The 18411-nt window shown below is 39.1% G+C and overlaps 1 long non-coding RNA gene across 2 annotated transcripts in view; it reads left to right on the plus strand.

Annotated features, from left to right (window-relative positions):
• Gm32949 overlaps positions 1 to 16691 on the plus strand; it is a 28538-nt gene extending 11847 nt beyond the window's left edge. Inside the window, exons 2-3 of one of the 2 annotated variants that reach the window (XR_373419.4) lie at positions 14432 to 14880; positions 15115 to 16691. This is a non-coding gene — a long non-coding RNA (predicted gene, 32949). Of the gene's footprint in view, positions 1 to 14431 lie in introns of both variants that reach the window. The other variant, XR_001778930.2, reaches the window with a different exon arrangement.
• Positions 16692 to 18411: the final 1720 nt, after the last annotated feature.

Raw genomic sequence — 18411 nt, forward strand, 5'->3', positions numbered from 1 at the left:
AGGGCTTTAGAAACAATTTATGGTTTCTTCCCAAGTATATTATTTTGAGGTAGGTGGTCCCGTAATGAACAGCTATTATAAACGGTTAGAGGATAATTTTTTTTAAAAAAGGTATAATTATGATTCTCATACAGACATAAAGTGAACATGTGTTAAAGATTTTATTTAATTCATTAATTAATGAGGGAAGCAGTAGGATGTTACAACCTGCTTGAAGGAAAATTCAAATTCACAGTCACACAAACAGGCAAATAAAGAAGACTGATGTGGGTTTGCAAATAAGGCAAGGTTGGCCAGTATTTAAAGAGCAATGGGTGATGGGATTGTTTTCTTCAGGACACACCAGGTTTGTGTTCTTGTGGGACAGAATGCTTTGCATTGCTAAGTCCCTGAAACCTGAAGAGATGTAAAGTGGCTGAAAGACAATGGAAAGCAGAAAGGCCCGAAGGGCTTGCTAGACAAGGGCCCTTATTTTGCTTTATTTCAAAGACTACACAACTTCTTAAAGATCCAATTAACAAGTCCTTTGCCCACTGAAAGGAATCAGTTTTGCATCTGGGTTAGTAGGACAATATTTAATGTACAGTAGGTCCACATGTGTTGAATGGATGAAATTGCTCTTATATCTTCTACCAAGCAAATGAGTATTTTTTTGTCCTCCAATTTTAAGCATGCCAAAGATTCTGAAAGAAACTTGAGGCAACTGTAAGAGCTTGGTGCATACTTTCTCCTATATTCTCAAGGTTTGTTCTTATAGATAAGTGGAGCTCTCACCACTCAATAACGAAGCTTTTATTGCTTGACCATTGCAGTGACTATCAAGAGATTAAAATGCAGAGTTGAGGAGCCCAGTCCCAAGTGATACATTTACACTGCTGTAACTGAGTTTCATGGATCATTGCAGAAGAGGAAGTGGAACGATTTTAAGAGCCAGAGGAATGGAGTTTGCTGGGAGATTGTGTCTCTGAAAATGTCAAAACTTATACTCATAAAGTCTCAACAACATGGCTACCTGAACAAGACCTGAATACTCATGGTACCAGTAGATATCCTAAAGTGGATGGAGGAAAGTTCTGGAAGCCTCAATCTTCACAAAGAACTCTAGGGAAGTAATGAATGCTGAGAGTGGGAGAAGGAGTCTTCTCTACAGAAGACCTCACCAACTGAGCACTCACCACCAAGGAGTCAGCATCACCGAACACTCATACAAGTAACACTATGTATAAGACTGGGTGGGTTGTATTTATATATTAGGAATATATATATATATATATATATATATATACATACACACACACATATATATATGGAATGTATATATTTAGGAATAGATCTATATCAGGAATATATATATGTATATATATGAAATATATGTATTTAGGACTTTATGTATTAGGACTATATATGTGTTTAGGACTATATATATATATGTGTGTGTGTGTGTGTGTGTGTATCTTAACATTTAAGAAAAAAAAAAAAAGGCCATAGTTTAAAAAAGAGCAAGAGAAGGGAATATGTTGGAGGGTTTTTAGTGAGGAAAGAGAAGGAAGAAATGACGTAATTTTATTACAACCTAAAAAAATATTTTAGAAGTTTTTTCCAACTAATAAGGTATCTAAGAAAGAGTTGAAACAAACACAGGTGATCCTGAGTTAGGTGTGCATGGTGTTTCTAGTCTCTCATGGAACAGCTGTGAATGCTAGTGGGTGAAATCAGCATTAAATAGGCAGAGGAGCTAGAGAGGGCTGAGTGGTTCTCAGTACTTGATATTCTTGCGGACCCAGGTTTGGTTCCTAGTACCCACAAGATGACTGGTAACTGCTTGTAACTCTACTTCCAGGAGATCCAATTCCCTTTTCCTGGCCTCCATAGGCCCTTGCATGCATGTGATGCTCATACATATGCTCAGGCACATATACATATACTAAATAAATAAGCTGCTGAAGAGTTAGTGACCTTAGAGTGTATAGGGCAACCTTCCAGTTCCCTGCATACTATGCTGGCTTCGGGTTATTACAGGACATATTTAGCCGGTAGTTTGATTTTGATATTGACTGCACTGTTCTTAGAATTTATTTTTGATTAGCTTGAAGCAAACTGGGTGATGATGTCAGGAACATGGATTCAGATTTTTCAGGAGAGCTCTGATGTCCAAGTCTTCTGTTTCCTGGAATTCTGTCATTGTTACCTCCTCCTTTGTACTCATCAATAATTACATTGCTCTCAGTAATCTCTGCGCTCAATGGGAGAGGTAATATTTCTTGATGGCTTTATACTTCTACATATCAGTGGGGAAAAGACTTAAAATACAACTTTTGATGTGCTAGTCTATGAAAATTTTCATGAGGAAATACAAGCCGGGCCGTGGTGTCACATGCCTTTAATCTTAGCACTTGGGAGGCAGAGGCAGGTGGATTTCTGAGTTCCAGGCCAGCTTGGTCTACAGAGTGAGTTCCAAGACAGCTAGGGCTATACAGAGAAACCCTGTCTCAAAAACAAAACAAACAAACAAACAAACAAGACAATAGAGTCTTTGAAAGACTTTGAAAGGCCAAATGAGATAGTGTTATATTGTAGGGTCAGGTACTTGAACAAATTATTTATGGTCCCATTATGTTATCTTATAATTTATGAAGTATTTCCATGCATTTTATTTCATTTAATGTTAATAATAATCCTGTAGATTTTAGCTGTGCACAATAAGTGTGGATTCCAAAGGCATTTCCCCTGCTTCAGGCAGGTTTTCTGTGTGAAGTCCATGGCTAACACAAGTGATTTGTTCTCCTCAGCTGTTGAAAGACTGCATGCTGGTCACCACACTGTTAGTGTTGTGGTGGTCCATATCCTGCCGGCAAACAATAAATAGCATGAAGCCCAAACCACAGGCTGATTCAGCTACCAGTTATAGGTGTGGTTTAGAACTTCCTCCTCTCCAGGTCTTGTTGTTCCCACTGGAAAAGTTGGTTCCCTAAACACTCAAGTCTAGACTCTTGTCAGTTTGTGCTTTGTCATCGGGTATTTTCCGATGCAATACAATTAAATGAGAAAATCCAGGACACTGGTTAACTATTACTGTTTATAACTCTCCATTACAACACTGTGTGTTTGGGGATGATAGCTGGGCTTTGTAGAAACTGTGTGACTTCAGGTAAGCGTGCAGGATTACCTGGTGATACCCAGTCTTAATATCTGCAGGACGTTGAGCACGTGACTTAATTTTCTAAAGTGCAAAGAAGACTGCTTTATGTTTAAGGAACAGAAGCTCTATGGAGATTGGGTACAGCCAAGTATTCTTAGCTAAAATATATTATTTAAATGTGAAGCATTATTACGAAGAAAAGGAATAAAGGCCATGAGTTATGTTATGATTAAATTTGCTTTTAAACTCTTGAACCTGAAAGGCAGAATAAGCCCACACTTATATATCATTTTGCAGACTGTAGCTGTCCATCTCAAAAGTGATTTTTGGATGGATTTTTATTAAATAGATGAATAAATGTCATGAAAATATTTCCAACTTGCTTTATTCTTCCTGGACCAGTAGATACAAATTTCTGTGACTCAAGGCATGCAGAGAACTAATTTAGAAATGTCCTCAAACAGCAGTGAGTTTAAGTTCTAATGCACTAATGCACTGATAACATTCTAGATGTGTGTGTGTGTGTGTGTGTGTGTGTGTGTGTGTGTGCGTGCTATGTATCCACATGCACATGCTCGTGCTTTTCAGTACTGTTCTGTGTTGACCGAAGGTTGGCACTGACTGTCCTTTAGCACAATCCCCCATAGTTATTGACACAAGTCTTTCACTGAACCTGGAGCTCACTGATTCTACTGGCCAGAGAACATCTGGGAGTTTTTTTTGTCTTTACTTCCCTCGTGCTGGGAACACAACCTTGCAGCACTAAACCCAGATTTGTATGTAGGTATTGGTAAGCAGGTCTCGGGAGCTCCTCTCGGTTGAACAGCAAGCACTTTATAGATTGAGCCCTAGTTTGGAAATCTATAATGTTAACATATTTCAAAAAACATTTCCCACCCCCTTGTTATTTCCTTGTGCTGAATTTTTATTTTGGTTTGTGTTTTAGCTATGTTGAACCTTGCCTGTCTAGATGCATCTTTTTAGGAACCAATAACTTCTCCACTATTATCATATAACTCTTGGTTCTACCATACAATACTGTAACTGCCTGTTTAATAGTTGACACCTCAGAAGAGGAAGTAAGCTTTGGCACGAATTTGTGTTATGGGACGGCAAGGAGCTCAGTGGGGGAGGTGCTCACCAGAAAAGCAGGATGACACATTGATCTTAGAATCCACATAGGGTGGAGGAAAGAGCCAAACCTGCAAAGGTTTTCTCTGACTTCCACACACATTGCATGTGTCCATACATGTATCACTCACATACATAGTAATGATAATAAATAAAAGAGTTTGAATTTGTTACTTTCACATTTATTCTGGAATTTAGAATATAGTTGTTATTCAATAATTATCTATTAATTAGAGTAAAACTAAGTTAAAATTTAGATTTGCCATTGCTAAGCACAGTGCATGCAATAACTTGTTGAGTTTACTTAAATTCAGTTTAGTTGACACATATGTCTTATGTCCACATTAATATGAAGAATGAAAAAATGAGTATTGTGCTCGCTTACCCTCTGCCTTTAATACATTTTTTATTTTATAGCTAAGAAACGATGAAATAAACTTCCATTTAAACCTTCTTTCCATGCGCCTTCCTTTTACATGATTTTGGTATTATATAGCACTGTGCAATAGATGCATACTTACTGTTAAGAGTGGCTTCTATTAATCATGTGTGTAATTTAACTTATTTTGTGTTTATTTCTGCGTGTGTGTGTGCGTGTCTGTGTGTGGGTATGTGTATGTGTGAGTGCAGTACCCACAGAGTCCAGAAGAGGGCATCAGATCCTTGAGAGTTATTAGCAGAATTAGAGGAATTTGTTAGTGTCCCAATGAGGCAAGAACTGAATTTAGGTCCTTAGAAGAAGAACAAGGAATCTTAACATCTGAGCTGTTTCTGTGCCTCTTTTTGTATTAGGGCAAGATGCTTGCTCTAGAGTGCAAATCCTTCTTATCGCAAAACACACTGTGAAAGGCAGCAGGCAAGATGCTTGTTCTGGAATGAATGCAAACCCTTCTTATCCTAGAGCACATTGTGACTAAAAGCTTACTATTAGTAAAGGAAATGTGCTTTGATTTATCATCCTATAGGATGTGTTTCCTGTACATGGGACACAAGCACTTTGTAGCTCGGACACCAGTAGTGACACTGGCTGAGACAGAATCCATTACCTGTGCAACCACACGAAACACATACTCAGAATGTATGTGGGGAGAAGAGTTACCCCTCTTCATCTTTAATGTATCTGAAAAGTCTATTCTACAAATTTAATTTGAGAACCACTGCTCTAAATAAATAGCAAAATGTCTTCAGAGCATTTTCAAGACATAGGATAAAACCTGTTTTTTCTTCTAATTTTCTAGAAAAAAAATGTGAAACTATACATTTCACAGGTTCCCACTAAAGTGAGAGATCTAGTAATAGTTTTGAAGTGAACATAAATGCTCCTGTAGTTTAGGTTGTATTTTCCAGGTTTGTAATGTCGCACTACCAAATGCAAACAGCAGAAGCCTGCAGATGTATACATTAACTTAGAGCGCTTTTTTAAATGTTAGGGGAAATTTCCTGTGCTCTCTCACACCCTCACCAAGTCCAAATAAGACCCACACTTCCTAATTAACCTAAGAAAAGCAGCACAGGTGTCGAAATGAGGCTTAGGAAAGCTGCGATTGCGCAGACCAAGGAGCTTTCTGTGAGGTTGCGATAAAGTTTTACTACAAAAAGCAAAATCTCTCTGATAGTTGAGTTTTCTTGGCTCCTGATGGTGGGTAGTGTTTGGTAAGAGACTATGGAAATGGACTATGATAGTTCTCAAGTGTGGGGACACTGTGAAGACAGCCCTGTGGCCCGAGAGTCCAGATATAAAGGGTTAACTGTGGTGGGAGGTACATGGATTGCATCGTTATTGCTGGTCAGCCATGAGCATATGGAGAAACACCAGATGAGGAAACTGTTCCTTGGTCAGGAAGGCTTGGGAGTTTGGGTAGGAAGACAGGACACTGAGTGGCTTTGGTTCACAGTGGTTTGCTAAGGAGTTAGGAAGCTGGAGCTATCACTGTTTGCTAATGATCTATTTCTTCTGAAGAGTAGAATGTAGTGATTTTGATTGATCACACTTATGATGTAGTGATTTTGATTGATCAAACCAGAGCTCATCAGTAATTGATCCCTTGGAACTGCCTAGCCTAGGCTTCTTGCCACGTGGTGAGAATTAGCCAATCACTATGAGTATAAGTGGCATGCCCCTCCAGGCTGACGCATAAAGGGGTAGTGGTGACATTGCTATGTGACCTTCTGCTTCATAAACTTAAAGGAGCTTTGGCTGAGAAGATGAATCTACAAAACCAAAGGCATCTAGGGTCTTGGCAGGCCAGTGTAGAGAAGACACTTCTCTGCAGTGTTACTTGAACTTAGGTCCAAACAAGGAAAAGCATGAATGGTGTTAAGCCATGGAGGTTTGGGGGACTCTTTGTTGCTACTGCATAGCATGGTTGAACTTATTAGTAAAATAATTTACTAACACAAGCTTGACTATCTTGAGTTATAATAACCGAGATTGAGTTATAATAACCAAGTTCCAATAACTCATGTGGTAAAAGTCTGGCTGGGTCAGGAAAGATGAATTATTTCTTTGTAACCACTTATTAGTTTGCCCAGCCACTCAGCAAAATAAGGAGTATGGATTATATGTCAATGCTGTTCCATGATAGTGGAGGTGTGGCTTTGTGGTTTGTAGCATATTTGTGTGCTATAGAGTTCAAATGGTGGCTCTGCAGGTGTGATATCTGGTTATCGACATTGTTTAAAACCTCCTGTTCACTTATTATTACCTGAATTTCAAAATAGCAGTTTCTTAAAGTACCATACTTTATATGTTTGGTAAAGAGAAAAATGAAGATAATATATGTAAAGCCTTTGCCATGGGGTCCTATCAAACCAACATTCAATGATGTTAGCTGTTTTCTAATACCTACTTTGTCTTTCAGCCACTTCAATCCCAGCTGAGAAGGCTATTGAGTCACAGTAAAATTCATTTATATAGATAATTCTGGCATTTATTTTTACTAGCTATATAACAATCACCACAGGTAGCATTTCCAAGCACAAATCTACCATCTCACAATTCTGTAGACTGAAGACTGAGTTGGCAGGCCAGGCTGTTCCATCTCTAGTGTTACAAGATCCAGTGTTGGCTCAAGGATGGTCATCAGGAGTCTGGGGGAAAGGACTGACTCTCAACTGTTGGTTCCCTGAAATGCAAAGATTGACATTCACATGTCTTTGCTGGGTGTCTGCTAGCCACCATCTCAGCTCCTGAGGGCTTCACTGTCTGTGTCAGTCACATCCCAGGACTTCAAACTAAGTTAGGTATTTCTCAAATTCAGAATTAGAATCCTTGCTTTCTCTTAAACACCCTTGTGCTCTTTTAGCTTTGGGGGGCTCATAGACATAGAGATAACCAACCCAAGATACTTCCTACTTTTCTTGCAAAGACCCTTTTTCTAGTCAATGCAGCATCATCGCAGTGTCCAGCATTGGTCATGTTAACATTTAATTTGCCCTAGACAATTATCTGGAGCCTAAAACATACTTTTGTCTGATCCGATAATACTTGAATGTTTTGTGTGTTCCAAGTGTATCACTTTCTCATGTGTGTGACAGAGTACATTGTACAAGGTAACTCATGGAAGAAAGAATTTATTTTGTCTTATGGTTGCAGATGGAGAGTGACCAGTGTCCAGGAGGCATGGTAGCAAGTGGTAGACATGGTGATGGGAACAGAAGGCTGAGAGATCACTAAGGAGAGAGTATGAACTGGAAGCAGGATGAAGCTATAAACTTTCAAAGCTTACTCCTGGTGACATACTTCCTACACCAAGGCTCTACTCCCCAACTTGCCCAAAGAACAACACTACTTTGGACCAAGTGTTTAAATACAGCATACAGGAGATATTACTCAATCAAAGTCCACACTAAGTTTTACATCATATGCCTCTACCCTTCCTGTCCGGTTTCTTTCCACTGAAAGCAAGTTTGTATTTATTATTTTATTTTAAAGATAAGGAAGGAATTTATATTTTAAAATATTCTTGTCCCTAACCAAATTAAATTCTCATAGAAGAAAACAGAAGAGAACAGACTTCAAGCCAGGTTTGTCTGGCCTGATCCCTAATGACCAGTGAGCTACTCTAAGACCTCTGGCTACTTCATTATTTGCAACCAGTGGCTTCTCAAACTGCCTGTGGCTCAGTCCATATGTTCTCTGCTCATAGAGCTGCTTAATTCATAGCCTGTGGCCACAGGCTTGCTCTGGCAGCTTCTGGAAGTAAGAAGTCAGGGTGGACGCTGTCTATACTGCAGAGAGATGGCCCTACCTGATATTTCTAGAAAAGCAGCTATGGACTAGGCCTTAGCTAGCCACTTCTGTAGGTGTCTAGACACTCATTGGAGTCTTAAAGTTATTGAGGCAAGTGTCTCCAACCTAGAGAACATGAAATTACAGTGGAGGTTTTAATATACGTCAGGTCCCACAGCTAGAAAGTGACAACACTAGGAGTTGAACCAAAGCTGTATTGCTAGGCGTTGGATCCAGGGCCTTGATATGTTAGGTAAGCATTTTATGACTGAACTATATCCCCAGCCATTTAATGAATCAATTTGTTACTTTATTGATGGAGTCCCACGGACTTGCTGAAGATGACCTGGAATTGTTTCTGGATCCCAGGCAAGCCTTATAATTTCCCTGCCTAAACCTCTCAAGTAGCCAGGATTATAGTCTGTGCTAGCAGGCCCAGCTCTTTATATTTAAATAGGATGAAGAATTAGTGATTTCTAGATTCTTATGGGTGTTCCCCATTTTCTAGTGAAGAGTACAACCAGAGGGTGTTATGTCAGGATAGGGGATGGGGTCCTGTTAGGAGCAACGATGACAAAGTTGAGCTAAAGGGACCTTGTCTTAGGAATAGAGGTATTTCGTAAGTAACCTCTGTCCTTAGCAAGGGAGTCAGGTGGCGGTAGTTGGGATAGCTTGAGCCATAATTAGTATACAGTAGACCTAGAGGGGCCTAGAGTCCCCTCTTTGTTATGACTCTGAACCCACATTCAGCAACCATTTCAGATGAACCCCTTTTCTAACTCAGAACACTCCATCTGCCTGTGGATGGCTTGTGCCATTATATGCAACCTTCTTGTTCTCTCTATAGACTACTGTGGTAAGCAGCTGCCTTCCCAACCTTTATTCTTTTCCCTTTAAAAAAAAAAATGATGACACCATAATAACACTCACTCCCAAGAATCTGTGCGCATTTTTATTTATTTTTGTTCTGCTTTAGCCTCTTTCCACAAATATCTTAAAAACACAGGCTTACATATGTGACTGTTTTAAAATGCTTTTAAAGAAAGTTGTTTAAAAGTGATAACGAGTTGTAGTTGTGTGCATGTCGGAGTGTATGCTCACTCTTGTAGCAGGAGAAGCTTGCAGCTATACATTAATAAAATATAAGAGGAACTTAAATTGGAAATTACACAAGACAAAAGGATGTGTAGACACTTTAAAATGACTGTCACATCCTTGATGGGTTTCTTGCCACTATTGAGTTTGGTAATCTATGATGTAGTAGGATATAAATCATGAATCCAGTGGCAAGTTTGGTCATAGTGGCAGAAATGAGTTTAAAGTTTTATGCTACAGATATAATCTGTAAGAGTGACTTCTGGGGTATATTGAAACTTTGTTGTTGTGGTTTTATAGAGTTCTTCATAAAGAAGTTGGAAGATGACTATAGATTCTTATGTGGCCCAGCATCCCTTGAAAAGATGTTTTAGCTTAAGGTTGAAAAACAGTGTTGATGAAAATGTATTCTTAATTATTGGGTGGCCAGAAGGGGAGACAAATGATGCTTTCTGCTTGATTTTTTTTCTTTATTAAAAATAAGTATATACATCCAACAATACATTTTAAACATCACATTTTCCTGCCTTTACTCTGACCTGTTGGGTGTTTACTCTGAAAGTTTCCCATAGCTTGAGCTGATATTATTTAACTTAACATCATGTAGACAAATTTGAACTTCAAATTGAAAGAAGGTGCTCTTGTAAGAGTTTATTTGCTTTCATTAATTTAGAAGGAAACTCTGTGTGACAGGAAAGTGTTTTTTAACCCCCTGCCAATTAAAATGCACCCGACAAAATTGTCTTGCGTATAATAGGACTGTAATGCTCAACAGCTGAAGGCTGCCATTTGGAGAACTTTGATGAGGCTGGGGAGAGGCGGAGCCAGCTTCACCTTTTGACAGCAGTGGAAATGTTTTCAAGTTGTAAAGCATGCTCTGGATCGATTCTAAAATGAAAATGTGTCAACTTATTTTGGAATGTGAAGTCATTCAAGTTTACAGTCTCCTTTGTCTAATAATTGTAAATTGCGATGCCTCGCTACTCCTCTTTCCTGACTGGCATGATGAATAACTAGACAATATGGCTGGCCTAGAAATTGCAACAATTCTCAAGCACAGGGAGAGAAGTGGGTTCGGGTTTCTTGCTAGACTGTGGGGTTCCGAGCAACATTTGCTCAGTCTTGCTGTGTTCTTCGTGAATTGGAGATTTTATAGGGGCTGTTTCTAAGTCAGTCGAAGGCTCACAATGTTGGTAAGATTTTCAGCGGGGGCTCATTCATTATTTACATAGAAGATCCTTACTACAGGCATTTTAAAGAAATCTGAAAACTCCTCAGTAAGCTGTCAAAGATAAAATCACCCCCACTCCAATGTTCCTGTTCTTGAAGGTCCATAATTTAATGCATTACCAGATACTTAACACTTAATGATTCAATGATATATTAAAGACCAGTGGTTGATACAAATGCCACCAACAGAAGGCAAGATCATTGATTTATACATTTAATAAATAATTTCTGTGTAAAATGCTGGCAGAGTCCTGGAGATACATTAATGAGCATAACAGACAGGGCCCATGCTTCATGGAGTTTACAGGCAAAGAAAGCCAACCTCTCTCTTTATGGGAAGTACTTCTCATTCAGCCTTCTGTGGTGATTTTGAAAATAAAATCTCCAGTCATAAGGCATATTCTTTCAGCTGATGTCAAACTGTATATTTTTAAAATGCTAAATACCCACTAATAATAGCTATATAGTGCATTTTTCCATTTAGGTCAATTAGAAACATAACAATGGTTATAGACATCTGTGTGTATGATTTCTGGTTCATCAGGTCTAGGAAGTGTTTCCTTGGTTGTAATCTTTTAAGACTAAAGGGGACTTGTTTAACAAGACTAAAACCATGGGTCTTAGTTTCCACCTAAACTCAGAAATAAATAGTGAAAAATCTCCTTATCCTTCCTCTGACTTCTCCCAATAACTTTTATTTGATTATATGAGCAGTAGTGGGAAGGATTTCTGTGTTCTGATCATTGTTGCTAGCTCCATAATGAACAGTACTATTGACATGTAGACAAACTTACATACTTAATAAGCTTGTGTTTGTATTTATTATATGTCTCGCATTTGTACTAAGTCTTGTGTGCGAATTTATTTAATTAATTTATTTAATGCTTAGCACAGCCCCATGGGGTAATTATTCTTATTCACACTGTATGGGTAAGGCAGTAGAGCATGGAGAGATGACTGTAGCAAATTAATGAATCTCAAGAAAGGTGGAAAAGACTTCACTCCAAGAATGATGATCAGGAACTTAACTTGAGTTAAGAAGCCCACTTGCAATAATTCTAGATCAGGGCCATGGATAGAAAGCACATGTAAGAAAAGGATGAGCAATGTCCCTAGTAAGCAGAGATGCCCTGTGTTTCTGTTTAGTGACCAAGATACTTCTTGTGAAACTATTAGTGTCTGTCTTCAAGGAGTCATTTAAGATAGTTTTTCTTTCTTTCTTCCCACCCTGATTTATTAGAATTGGAAATTGGAAAATTTTAAATATAGAAAATCATGGCTAGAAAAATAAAATAACTGGTCTGGGAATATAGTTTGGTGGTACAGTTGTAACCCTAGTATGCAAAAGGACCAGGCTTGCTCTCAGCACCTAAAAATAGCATAAAAGCATGGGCATAATCACAAAATTGCGTTATTACAAGGCTAGTAGTCACTTCAAATATTTGGTAGGCAGTAGTAATGAGAAAGAATTCTCTAGCATTGTTTTTTTTTGTTTTTTGTTTTTTTTTTTTTTACTTCTCTGTCTCGTCCCAAGCTTTTGGCTGACTTCTGACTTTATTTTTTGTGGGAATAGGTAGTGCTGTATACAAAACGAACACGTGGATAGAACAGAAGAGTTAGCTGGAACTCTCTTTGTAAGAAAGAGCTTTACGATAGGATGGGACTATAATAACTCTTGAAAAGAAAGTCTCCTCTCAGTTTGAATAAGATGTATTTGGGGACACATAATGCCTTCATTTGCTGGAAAGATAATGCTCACATATAATGGCATAACAAGTTGTGAATTTGGACCTGAAAGTAGAAATGTACTATGATACCCTGAGAATGTAGCTTTGCATACATTACCACACTATTGGCTGAGAAGTAATGAGTAGAAATCTGAACTTTGATACATGAATTCATGAACAGTGGGCAACTCCTTGAAGCTCTGTCTACATTAATGCACAGGCACATGTATGCATGTATACAATGAACGTAGTTAGCGTCTGGCAATCAGTTTGAGGTTTTAAGTATGGTGCTGCACAGTTCTGTTGTTCCAGACAAGTTGCTTGAAACTGAACAAGGTGAGACAGATACTACTCTGTTCTAAAGCTGGGTTTGCCTGCAGGGAGAGATCACCTGTTGACTGCCTCTGGAAACGTCAAAGGCAGTGCATTTAAATTGCAGCGTGACATGAGCATTTAAGAAGCTCTGTGGCTAAGCATATTTGGATGTTGCCCATGTTGGTCCTTTTGTGGGCCGTCCCATGTGGGTGCTGGGAAATGAGCTTCTGTGCTGTTTAAGAGCAGCAAGTGCTCTCAACCACTGAACCCTCTTCTATAGAGCCCCCAGTACTGGTGCTTTAAAAACATCCCTTTATGTTTCCTGCCACAGAGGCTAGAAGTGCAATGGATTTGAGGTCATCTGGCGATGGGGAAGAGGAGTCAGATTTTAGGACTTTTTTTGGATAGAGAATTGAGGTGAAACAATCATTAACATTTATGAAGTCTCAGGGGGGCAGATTACTTCTGAATGAGAGTCCCAGAGGTCTCCTGTGGCCCTGCAATGAAGTACCGGGCTTCTGGTCCATTGACTTTCTTGCCATGAACTTGAGCTTCAGTGTTTAAGTAGCACCTTGTCCTGCCATAGATGGGGGTTGGGGACATATTAATATCAGGGACTGTTTAAACAAGGCAATAAAACCACAACACTCGACTTTAACTAACCCGGCTTGCAAGCTAATCTTAAGGAGGCCCAGTTGGAGGACGCTTGTACATTAATTAACTCTAATAGCAAGGAGGGAAGGGAGGGGAATGAGGTTGAAAGGCATTGTTTAAAAAAAAAAAAAGCTAAAGAACTCATGCTCAATTTCCTTCTGTCTCTTTTAAAGGTGTTTAACACTCGTCCAATTTGGTCAAATTATGGTCAGGACAGCAAGAGAAACCAGTCAGCTTTAAAAGACAGAGTGTGTGAGACAGGACATGATTACTTTGCCCAATCCCCACTTTTTTTTCTCCTTCTAAAAGAGACAAAGGGAAATACTTAAGAACCAATAGTGACAGCGACAGCAATCATTGAGTTGCAGGGTACCTTTGTCTCTGGGGGGCACGCAGTAATTTTTACATGTCTGCCACTGAGTGTCAAGCCTTTTCTTTTCTTCTTCTTTCCATTCTGGATGGCCAAACTGATTATCTAAAATAGAAAATTAGCACACAATGGGCTTACTCTGAGATACCCCTTATGCAACTAATGGCAAAGCTTGTTAATTGGTTGTAAATGCCAGCAGGTTGCCAGGATAATACTTCAGAAATAAGCGGGTATTCTGATAATTACAGCAATCTTCATCTATAAAAGCTTAAGTAGATGAAGTAGTGGCTGGCTTAAAACCAAGATTTATCCCGCTGCACTCACATTAAAAGAAAAAATAAGACGAAAACAGTAATGTAACAAAACAATTATATAGCAGGAAGCTTTGTAGGTTTTCTAGATTGGGAAAACTCAGAAAGTAAAACAGAGCTGTAATAACCAGTTATGGAAAAATAGGCCATTTACATTTGTGTATAATTAAATAGTAGGCTATGCAATTTCACTTTTTAAAGTAAACTGCCTTTTCCTTTTTTTTATAGGGCAACGTAGCCATAATTGCTGCATTAAAGCTTTAATGAAAGAAAAAAGCCGCAGATCAAGATGACATGCAACGTCTACATTTGCACCGTGGCGCTCTGCTTGTTTAGTAATGGGAAGCTACTGAGGAGATTAAAATTGCAGAATTCTTCATAGTTTGTTCTGAAATTGCTATAGGAAGATCATTCGGGGTCTAAAATACACACAATTTATTTTTCCACCTTCAATTTGCAAGAATTTAATGGCTTTCCTAACTAGTAGGTGGTTGGAGATATGCTTTATATTGAAGAGAAAACTACTTCGGATCATAAAAATGATCAGAAGTGAGTGGATCAGAATTTTAAACCTCCAGCGATTTCCGGAGTGTGTTAGAAGATTGCCCAAGTATCATACTATAGTTTGTGCTTACTTGCTGTGCTATAAGAAGCTGCTGGCTTCAAAATATCAACAGGTTGGTTTATAATATTGTATTTCTATGTTTTTCAGTTTTCTTTTTTTTTTAATCACCTCCAATAACGTCAGGAACTAGTATAACGGACAGCTCCTGTACAGAGGCAATGCTGGGCCAGCTGCTAACTGACTTGTAGGGCAATTTAGGTTGCTTGTATGTTTGTTTTTTTAATAGCTTCCAACGAGCTCCTTCCTTCTAAGTTTGAAGTTTTCTTCATATCTTAACTCCATATAGGTTGGCCATATTTTCTGCAAACCATTCCTGGCAAATAACGTCAGCAGAGACCGAACCCTTCAGCATGTGTCCCAGCTCTGAACAGTGGGAATAAGCTAAACACAACAGCAAGAAAGTAACAAGATCCTTAGTCCCAGGGGCTAAGGGAGAAGTAGCCATATATTTACATGCATGCTATTTGTGTGAACTTTGCCTCATTTTGCAAAAAAAAAAAAAAAAAAAAAAAAAAAAAAAAACGGACAATGCAACAGCAACTCTTCTGAAGAGAGAAACCTGAGGAAGGGACCCTGTGAAGGCCTGGCTTCTTGGCTTTTGGATTTCTCACTTTAGGAAAGCTACACTTGCTTCACGGTTCTGTTTTGGTGTTTGTTTCTCGCGGGCTTGATAAAATGCTTCTTTCTCCACGTACGGTTCTCCTGGAATGAAAATCTTCAAGTACACAGCCTTCTGGCATGGCTGGCTTTCTCACAGAAGTAAGAACGTGCTGTTGGCATGGGGGCTGGAGCCGCGGGGTAAGCACAGCCCGCAGAAATCCGCACAAGTGCTGGGGTGGAGCAGCCTGGCCTCTCAGAGCATTGCAGCTACTTCTGGGAGAGTGTTACCAAGGAAGGAAGCAGAGGGAAGGGGTTAGGATGGGCTTCAGACGACACACAAAGGCTAGAAATGATCTGCCACCCCCAAGATTTTGTGTAACAAGCAAAAAAATGGATGTTACAGGTACCCAACCGCTTGCCTTCCTAGTTAAACAGGAAAGATAATCTTTGTAGTCTGCCTCTCTGAGGCTGGCCGCTGATGCAGGACTTAAAATGGGGGCACCCAGGGCAATGTGTTTTAACTGGTAGACCATTTTAAGATATTTTCTTTTTGCTTCATCTTTATATGTGTTGGCACTGAACAGAGAGGATGGTAGAAGGAAGCCTTTAGCAAGCCTGCTCGCTGGTCACTTTGGGGAGTATGGTACTTAGTGAGCAGAAGATAAAAGGCTGAGCAGACATGAGGAGTGTATTCACACTAGCCTGTATTCACACTGACTGCCAGGCTCCCTCAGCAAGACGGTAAGGTGCAGCATCATGAAGCAACAATGCCTACAGTGTCTACCTTCAACTGAGGGACGCTCATGGAGAAGCTCAACGTCTGTGAAAAGCAGGCCCAGAAACAGTTCACCAATTTGAGAACTTAAGGAAATTGTTTTCCAATATAGTTTCTACTTAAAAAAAAAAGTGTGTGTGTGTGTGTGTGTGTGTGTGTGTGTGTGTGTGTGAGAGAGAGAGAGAGAGAGAGAGAGAGAGACTAACAGGTATTTCCATACTTAGGTTAAATGCTTAACCTTTAACAATATGAGATGGCTTTCCACACAGAAGAGAAATATCTATTTGAGTTTCCTGAAGAAGGAAAAAGGACTAAGTGGAGGGTCCACCGTGTGTAGGGTGAGCCACACACTCACTAGTCATTTTGATAATTATTCTCTAAACTTTGTCTGGCTTGGGCTGTTACGTATTCTGAAGGGCTTTTGATGCCTGGTACTTTTGACATCTCTGAAAATGTATTTGTATATAAGTATAAACATTATAAGTATATGTTATATTAGTCTATTTGTCAAAATATGTTTAGTTTATGCCCCAGGACTCACTTCCCCTGTTGTTTGGTGACGTGGACACTGCACGGGGGAGGCATTCGAAGAATAGTTGGGAAAGAGTTATTTTTAATTAAAGAATGGAATTTTTCTGTATTTTCACAGGTCTTAATAATGAGCATGTTAAATTGATTCTTAGAGAAAAATACTAACGTCTACAAATTTCAGGATGGTTTGTTTAAAAGGCAAAGTTCTCAGACTGGAATTTTCTCCCCAGGAGAGGAACACACTTCTCATCCATGGGAAAGGTGTCGCGTGCCGTACCATTGCATTCTTGTTTGGATCCTGTGTTTGCCCCAACAAAGATCATTTTCTCTGTTTCTGTGTCAGTTGTCATTAATCAGTTACGAATCTGACATGTGGATTCTTCAGGGAATAGAATTTAAGTCACTCTGGCTTAAGTGCATATGATAGACTAGTATAGAGTTTACCAAAGCCACTTTCGATGGCTTTTCAAAAGCAGACGTGCATATGTTAGGGTACCTCTGCAGCAGCATCAGTGACTGAGCTGACAAGTGACAGGAGGCCCCTCCCTGGTATTTCATGAAAGTGTGCACAAATCATAACAAGTTACATCTCTTACATGAGACAGGGAACATTTCCCTTAAAGCACACATGGCTATATGGTGTGTTTGTGTACATAAAAATTCATGCTGCTATCAATTTTAATTTGGCCATTTTTGTTGTTTTTAAGTTCTAGGTTTTAAGTTTTTGAAGACGCTTAAATGATTGCTTTCAGTTTCCTCTTAAATCATATTTAAAGGGTCTATTGAAGTCTTAATAAAAGAAGCAATGTGTGATACTATGGAGAGTAACTGAAACATACTGAGACCCCTGTCTCTTGGGCTGAAGCTTGCTTATTTACTGAATAAATAAATGCCTACTGTGTGCCCATGAGTCCTACGCTGGGGATGCGTGGCAGGCCTTGAGTCATGCTGGCTGGGTTTCCGTGCTCCTGAGGAGGCTTGGAGCGTCAATGCTCAGCACAGGGAACCCTTATTTTGCAGTTTCTTTGCTTCCTAGAGTATTGACTTCTGTTCCATAGACTCCTGTCAGGGTAATGATAGGCTCATTCCCGGGCAAATGACATGGAAGCACACTAGAGGCACGGAGAGGAAGGTAGTTTCAGAGCCACAAAGATCTTGATTTGAATCTGGCCATTATTTTCTGGAGTGGATCCAGTATCCTTATCTGTAAAATACAGATATTATTGTAATATCACACTGTTAAATCACATGAAGTATTACCTGAACAATATAGATAGATGATCAATAGCCTTGATACTCTGATCTCTGTAGTCTCAGAATAATAAGAGAAAACAAGTAATTCTTTAAGCATCTGTCATCTATCTATCTATCTATCTATCTATCTATCTATCTATCTATCCATCTATCTATCTATCCATCTGTCTGTCTACACATATACATATATATTCATATAAAACACGATCTTTAGCAGATAGGTTCCTAAGCCCACAGAAGTTAACAGTCTGGCTGTGACACCCATGATAAGTGGCAGTAAAATGATCCTGCTTCAAATAACTACTTTGCTAGTTAGTACATGTTATATACATACAGACATATGTTAGTATATGTTATATACATACAGACATACATGCTTACACACATACATTATATATATACATATATATATATATATATATA

This window comes from Mus musculus, chromosome 1 (genome assembly GCF_000001635.26).
Source record: "Mus musculus strain C57BL/6J chromosome 1, GRCm38.p6 C57BL/6J".
NCBI classification, from domain to species: Eukaryota; Metazoa; Chordata; class Mammalia; order Rodentia; family Muridae; genus Mus; species Mus musculus.